Below are 7,416 nucleotides of genomic sequence, written 5' to 3'. Positions count from 1 at the left end.
TTCAATAAAGAAAGTCATGAACTAATAACTATAAATTACTATAAATGTAGTTATGTCATAAACTTCAGGTTCATAAACACAAATACTTGAAATAGATCCATACGTAAGATGAACAACAACATTGTCTTACACTCCAGTAACGAACATACGACACAACGTACATACAAACATATATGAAAGATAACAGTGTTTGATTTCTTATTTCTCATCTGACATGTAGTAGTCAGAGAGATATATTTCATTGTTTAAGACATTATTTCGCTCAATCACTGTCAAATCTCTGTTGCTTGCTTCTGCCATTTCGGTGGCTAGCTGAAGCATGAAATGTCGACATCTCCGCATCAACATTCTGTTGTTCTCCTTCTTAATTCTGCTAACTGCTTTTTCATAGTCACTCACATTTCGTCTAGCCATGGTCAATGAACGACGATGAGGTACCGGTGCCCCAAAGTTACGTAGATCATCATACAATCCTTCTTGCTCCGTTACCCTGAACGCCCATTCTGCTCGGATACCAGCATAATAATCCTTCGGACTCGAGTACTTTTCGCTCTTGTAGTCATAAGTAAATGGAGGTAGCAGCCACACTTTCGGATTTCTTTGCCGGCGTGAACTTTCTGCATCTCTTGAAGACATTGTTGATAAAATAAAAAATTTAATAATAATAGTAATTGTAGATATATTACTATTGTTATGACTTCAACAAACATCATACTGCGGTATTTATAGACATCATAGTGGGGGTTAACTAGAGATGATCTAGTGACGATAATGCGTGCTAGGGCACTATGGACAAAGTTATACACGTGATATTATTTTATGTTATTCATTTCATGTAATTTTGAGTACCCGTGACTTTGTGTACCTGTGATGTAGTCACGGACGTGGTTGTCAGATAAAATCATAATTGTAGGACAGAGAATCACAATGCAATCCCTTCATATTCGAGCAGAGTTGTCAAATAAAACAAAATGCAGTGAGTTGTCACATCGCCACATGAAACTATTTTGCCATGCTTACTTTTGTAATACAGTAAGTAGTCACTTGGAATAGACGATTTCAGTACGTATAGGTGTTTTAAAAAAAATTTAATTGAAATCAGAAAATGAAACAACGGCTTTAATTTTCTTTGTTTTAAAGTAATATTGTTCATAAACAACTATGAAACAAAATACAAGTAAGTACATAACCGTCCAACTCACTTCGACGTACAAAACTATCGTTGTTTTTTTTCCAAAATAATAAAATGGTCACCTCATATGTAAACACGATTGGAACTTTGCAACTTATATTTTATCTTATTTTCACTTAATGAACTTCACAGTCATCCCATTTTCATTGTTATTACACAATCGTCCATCATGTTTTTTTCACAAACATAATAGCATTTTCTGCTTCTTTTCACAGTCGTTTTAATGTGACTTAGATGAATTCTGAAATGTGAGGAAAAAACAAAGCATGTAAGTTGCGCTGCAGAAAGTCACATGCATCACGTAATGTGAGGAAGCATGGCAAAGTCAGAAAGTCACATGCATTACTGCATCACTGCATAAAGTGACATACATCACTGCATCACTGCACAAAGTCACATGCATCACCGTATCACTGCACAAAGTCAGATGCACCACTGCATCGCTGCACAAAGTCACATACCTAGCTACTGTGCCCATTGGAATTATGCAATTCATACAAATTTTGAGGGGGTGTCAGAACAAAATAATAATAAATTAATAACCATTACAATACACGTAAAAAGTAAAAAAAATTGTTAAAAAATAACAAATTAAGAAATACATAAAAGTAAAAAATATTGTAGAAAAAGTGGTTTGAACAATGGGTAGAAATATATATTGTAGAAAAATATTGTAATGTGAGGAAAAAATAGACTTATTTTGATCATCCCAAACAACCTCTTAATTTTCAACTTCCATTTGAAAGAAGGTAAAGTTACATTTTTACAGTAGCCAAGCTGACACCATCTGCGGCACAACAGCCGATGCTACAGGCCTTTGATTCGTTCATGTAACAACCCTCATACTGTTTACCGATTAATGGCTGACTGATTACCGATAAACATTGATTACCGTTAAACTGAACTGATTATGACTGATAATTGGACCGGTTAAAGTACTGAGCTGACTGACTGAAAACTGGAACTGAATTGACTGAGTGTGTATATTAAATTGTATTCTATCTGTTTGATTGATTATCTGCTCCGTTTGTGTTTTATGTTTAAACTGCTAATTGAAGGCCTTATCGGCGGCCGAATCCGGAATTGATTGAAGTTTTATGATCATTATAATTTGTGTGATTTTATGGTGTAATTATCTGAAAACTGATTAGGTATGATTAAATTAGATTAAACATTGATCAATTGCAAACCTTGACTTATTTACCAAACTTGCCACTAAGTGGGCCACTATCTCACACATTGAGCCTTACACTTGATCATAACATAATTCCCTCAACCCTTTTCTTGAGCCTTGCCGACCTAGAGAGTAGAGAGGAAGAGAAATTGGTTTTTCACCTTGAATTGCTTGGAAACTTGAAGAATTGCTTGGTAATTGAAGTGTAGATTGCTAAATTGAACCTCTAGACTTGCATTCAAGGAACCTAGGTAAGGATTTCATCTTCTCATTCTTGTGTTTGAGCTAAGTCTTGCATGGTCCATGATATATTGTAGAGCTAAGCCATGTTTTGGTTCATACATGTTGACATAGAGCATAATTCATGCATGCATGTTTGAATTGTTGGATTTTGAGTTGAGTTCATGGCAAATTGTTGCATGCATGTCCATGTTTTGAGTGTAGGCCATGATTTCATCATGTTTTGGAAATAATTGGCTCTTTAGAGCATCAAATTGAAGCTTTAAATTGGTTTGAATTCATGCTTGTTTGCATGTTCATCTTGTTCTTGAAATTGAGTTTGAACTAAACACCCTTGGGCTTTGATTCCTCAAATTGAGCTTTGAACCATGTTATTCTATGTGTTTATAAAGGTTTTCCAGAAAAATGGGCCCAAGAGGATTGGTTTTGATGCATTTGAACTTGGTTTTGAGCTTGGAGGTGCAATCTGGAATTTCCAGATTCTGCACTTCCGCTCGAGCGGGGGAAGTGACGCTCGAGCGTGGAATCCGAGCATCTAGTATCTCTGCGCTGTTTTACAGTCCGCTCGAGCGGAGGATTAGGCGCTCAAGCGGAATCATGTGTCTCAAGCTCGAGCAGGCGTCGAGCGTCCGTCGAGCAGAGATTCCACCCATCCAGCACTTTTGACTGTTTTTGCAGAACGCTCGAGCGGGTACCTTTGTCTGCATGTCCGCTCGAGCGGAGTGACCTACGCTCGAGCGTGACCCCTGTTTTCTGAAAAATTCAAAAATGCTTTTAAAAGTATATCTTTGCATCCTCATCCCATTCTAGGCATTCTTAGGCCTAGTTTAAGGCATATTGTTGAGGAGATAGATGTAGAACACACCGAGGCATTAGGGATTAAATTATGATATTTCCTAACTGTGTAGCTTAGTGTGTGTTCAACCTGTGAACTGTGTAGGGTTGGCGACTGGGGAGACACGCTCTAGCACACTGTAGCCCGAACACTGTGAGTAACAATTGTGTAAAGATATGTTCAACTGAGAATGTTTTCTGACTGTTTAACAAAACTGCTTTCTGAAGTACTTATTGTTAATTGTTGAATGTATGTCCTATATTCTGAAATGTATTGTGGCATCCTTAGCAACTGTTGTATACTGTTACTGCTACTGTTACAGAAATCTCTGTCGGTTCCCTCGCGGAACCATTACTGTTTACTGACTGATGGTCATCATTACTGTTCGGTCTTTAAGACCTACTGTTTACTGCTATGCTAATGGATGTACCACATATGACTGAATAACTGTTCTGACTGAAAGACTGAAGTATTATTTAATGAACTGCTTTCATTACTGTGAGGACATTTTATTCTTAACCTCTTTACGCATTATGTTATTCACTGGGCTTTAGCTCACTGTTTATATATATATGTAGGTGCTCAGCCACCAGATCGGAGCTAGGAGCACGGGTTAGACTCCAGTTTTGTCAAGCCAGCCTTTGTGCCTCACTGCGAGGTTCCGAGTTGCCATGCTATGGCTTTGGGGTGTTTTGTTTTTCCCCCGTCTGTCCCCACACTGTTGGACTACTGCATAGACTGTCAGCTGCTAACTGTACTGTTACCAAGGGATTAGGTCCCTGTACTGTGTGACTGTAGATTTTGTATAGATTGTACTGCTTGTATATGTGAATGCATGAAAAATCTTTTTGGCATACAGACTGTCACAGCTTAATGGACATTATTTATTTACTGTACTGGCTTCCGCCAGGCCCTGTACTCTGTATTACTGTATTACTGTTCTGCAGGCCTTCGGTAATCTCGGATTACTGACCGGTTACGGTGCTAAACCCGTAGGGCCGGGATTGGGTCGTGACAGTTCATGACTTGACAAAAGTCGAGTCCTGCCAGCCGAATGCACTGTATAAGGTCAGTGGCATGCATGTGATCCAACAGGAAATGCCCATAACTTGGTTGAGACAAAATATTATAATAAATTAAAATATTTTAGTACTTAAAATTATAAGTATATTTCAATGCAATATTGTAGTCAAAATTCAGGTTGTGCTCAGTTATATTTGTCAATTACATTTTTACCCAATTTTACGGCCGTGGTGTTTGTTTTGCATTTTTAAATTATAATTTCACATTTATTTTTTCAAAAAAATTTCTCTAATTCAGACGTTTAGTCGGTTGATTAGCTTGCTTGTTTTTATTTTTCAGAAAATATTTTCCAGAAAATTCTACTTTCTTAATTTTCGTGTTTTTCTTTTATTGAATTTTTTTAATATGTTAAGCAATTTTTTTTTACTTTTTAGACACACCTAACATAAATACACTTAAAAGTAAAAAATTTCTAAACAAAATCTTTTAAAAATTCACTAAATACCAAAAATATTAAAAAAAATACAAGCATTCAGTACATTTTTTGTATTTTCATGTATTTATTAATTTCTTCAAATATTTTTTCACAAATTTGTTACTTTTTGTTTTCAAATAACAATAAATTATGCAATTCATAAAAGTCGAAGTGACAACTCCTATCAAGTTGATGCATAGTTATTCATGTCATCAAAGTTGACGTGACAACTCTGATGCATAGTTGTCATAGTTGTTTACAATAATTTCATACATACAGCTACCATGTGTATATATGGTATAAATATCGCATCATACCATAACAAAAGTTTTACAGCTATTTCGAGCGATATCATCATGAGATATACCGTGGTTGATCTATATTCAGCAATGGGTCGCTATTGGGTTACGGATGGAGATGAATTTCAATACCCATTAAATCCAAATTTGCGTTACTCACGTGGCACCGTCAATACCATGAGAGCTGAGTGGGAATTTTGCATAACTCGAGCAAACGTTCTCTTTGAGTTATGTCGTGAAGTTAATATTAAATTTCCTCGCCGGTTAGCCATGCATATGCCAACTGACACTCCACAGTTGTTGCAAAGGGCATTGCATCGTATCCGCGACGAAGTTAATCGCATGACCCAACGTTTGCAAAGGTCCTCACTAATGAAGACCGCAAATGAGCGTGCCGAAGATGGGTTAATGGATGATGCACACCAGTACTACGCGTGGAGCATGGATGTTATGTATGAATCTGATATTGAGATGTCAGATGATGATGATAATGAATGAAATTGTTTGGATGAATGACCAAACCATTTATGTTGTAATGAATTTGTAATGCTTATCCACGACTTATCAATGAAGGGAGATATTTCAATTGTTTTTAGGCTTGAACAAACACATTTTTTAGGCATGAACAAACATATTTTTTATTTTATGTTTTTATGGGTTGTTTAAACATTTTGTCCAAACCAAACGCGTTTGTAATTTATATTTTTCTAAAAATAAACAAAAATCAGTTTTTAATTTTTTTGTAAACATAAACCAAAAACGTAAACGTTACCAAACGCTACCTTATTTATTTTTATTTTAGGGTTTAGGATTTATAATTTAATTCTTCAAATTTATTTAAACTTCAATTTTATAAATGGTTGTCACAATTTGTAAAATTGAGGAAAAATCGTAAATTACTATAAATAATGCACAGACTACAGATAATGAGAGAGAGGTAGAGATGTGAAAGAGATTTGTGTGATTCATCAATATAAGTAAGAATAAAAAATTGTGAAATTATAATTGCGAATAAATAAGTATGACACATTTACATTAGCTGTACAAGTTTGATTTACAAAAACTATAACAATTACCAAAAAAAAAGAAAAACTATACAGTCCATATCACAACCGCTAATGCCCTAACCTGCCCCCAGTACCACAACCCCGACCGTGGACCTCCCTCATCGGTCTCCTGCGGTAGACTCTCTGAATATCTGGCACTCCCTCCCTTGCATGTGGCCCTCCACTGACTGCCTGTGGCGCCTGTGTGTGTGACCCCCCCTCTCATGCATCTGCTGCCCCTGATCCTGTCTGTGCCTGCTGATCGAATACTGCTGTGAGCTGTGAAACTCCCTCATCTGGTGCAACTGTGTCACGATCTGCAGTTGGACCTCGACCTCTGCCTCTGCCCGCACCCCGACCTCGGCCGTGACGTCCCCCATGACCATAACCTCGGCCTCTCCCTCGCGCTATGGGGGAGGGCTCAATATCGCCCTCATCATCAACGTGGGAGATGTCAGTGAGAACTGCATCATGTGTACTCATGGGCGAGGTCGAAATAGTCCCCAGAAAAGCAGGTGGTAACTGGGTGGGTGGGGTAACAACATCATGCATGAATCGGGACGCGGTCGAAGTACTCCCCAAAAAAGCAGGTGGAAACTGGGTGGGTGGGGTAACAACATCATGCATGAACCGGGGCGCGGTCGAAGTACTCCCCAGAAAAGCAGGTGGTAACTGGGTGGGTAGGGTAACAACATCATGCATGAACCGGGGCGGTGTCCAATCAGGGTCAGGGTCAGGGTCAGCATGCTGGGTAAGATGTACGTGTGGGGAATCTGGAGAAATGTATAGGGTATCATGCGGTGGGGTGACTGAAGTCCAATAACCTGTTGTGGCTGGCGCTGAAGTGGAAGGCACTGACGTGGATGGGATTGATGTGTTTGGAGCAGCTGCTGCACTGTGTACACCGTAGTCCCCAAAATGCAGATGATTTACCCGATGGGCATGCTAGATCCCCTCATACAATAACTCTCGGATCTCTGCAAGGGCCTGCAGACCAAGCTGTCCATCACGTCTGAAAAGGGCGTCATCAGCCAAGTGATATGACCTCCTAACTCGAACCACCTAAACAAAAAATCAGATATATTAGGCTATAGTTGACTGAAAATAATCAATTATGATATTAACAATTATC

This window comes from Camellia sinensis, chromosome 8 (genome assembly GCF_055761805.1).
Source record: "Camellia sinensis isolate YWXY chromosome 8, ASM5576180v1, whole genome shotgun sequence".
NCBI lineage: Eukaryota > Viridiplantae > Streptophyta > Magnoliopsida > Ericales > Theaceae > Camellia > Camellia sinensis.
The sequence above is the reverse complement of the archived record's forward strand: the minus strand, read 5'-3'. Positions refer to the sequence as shown.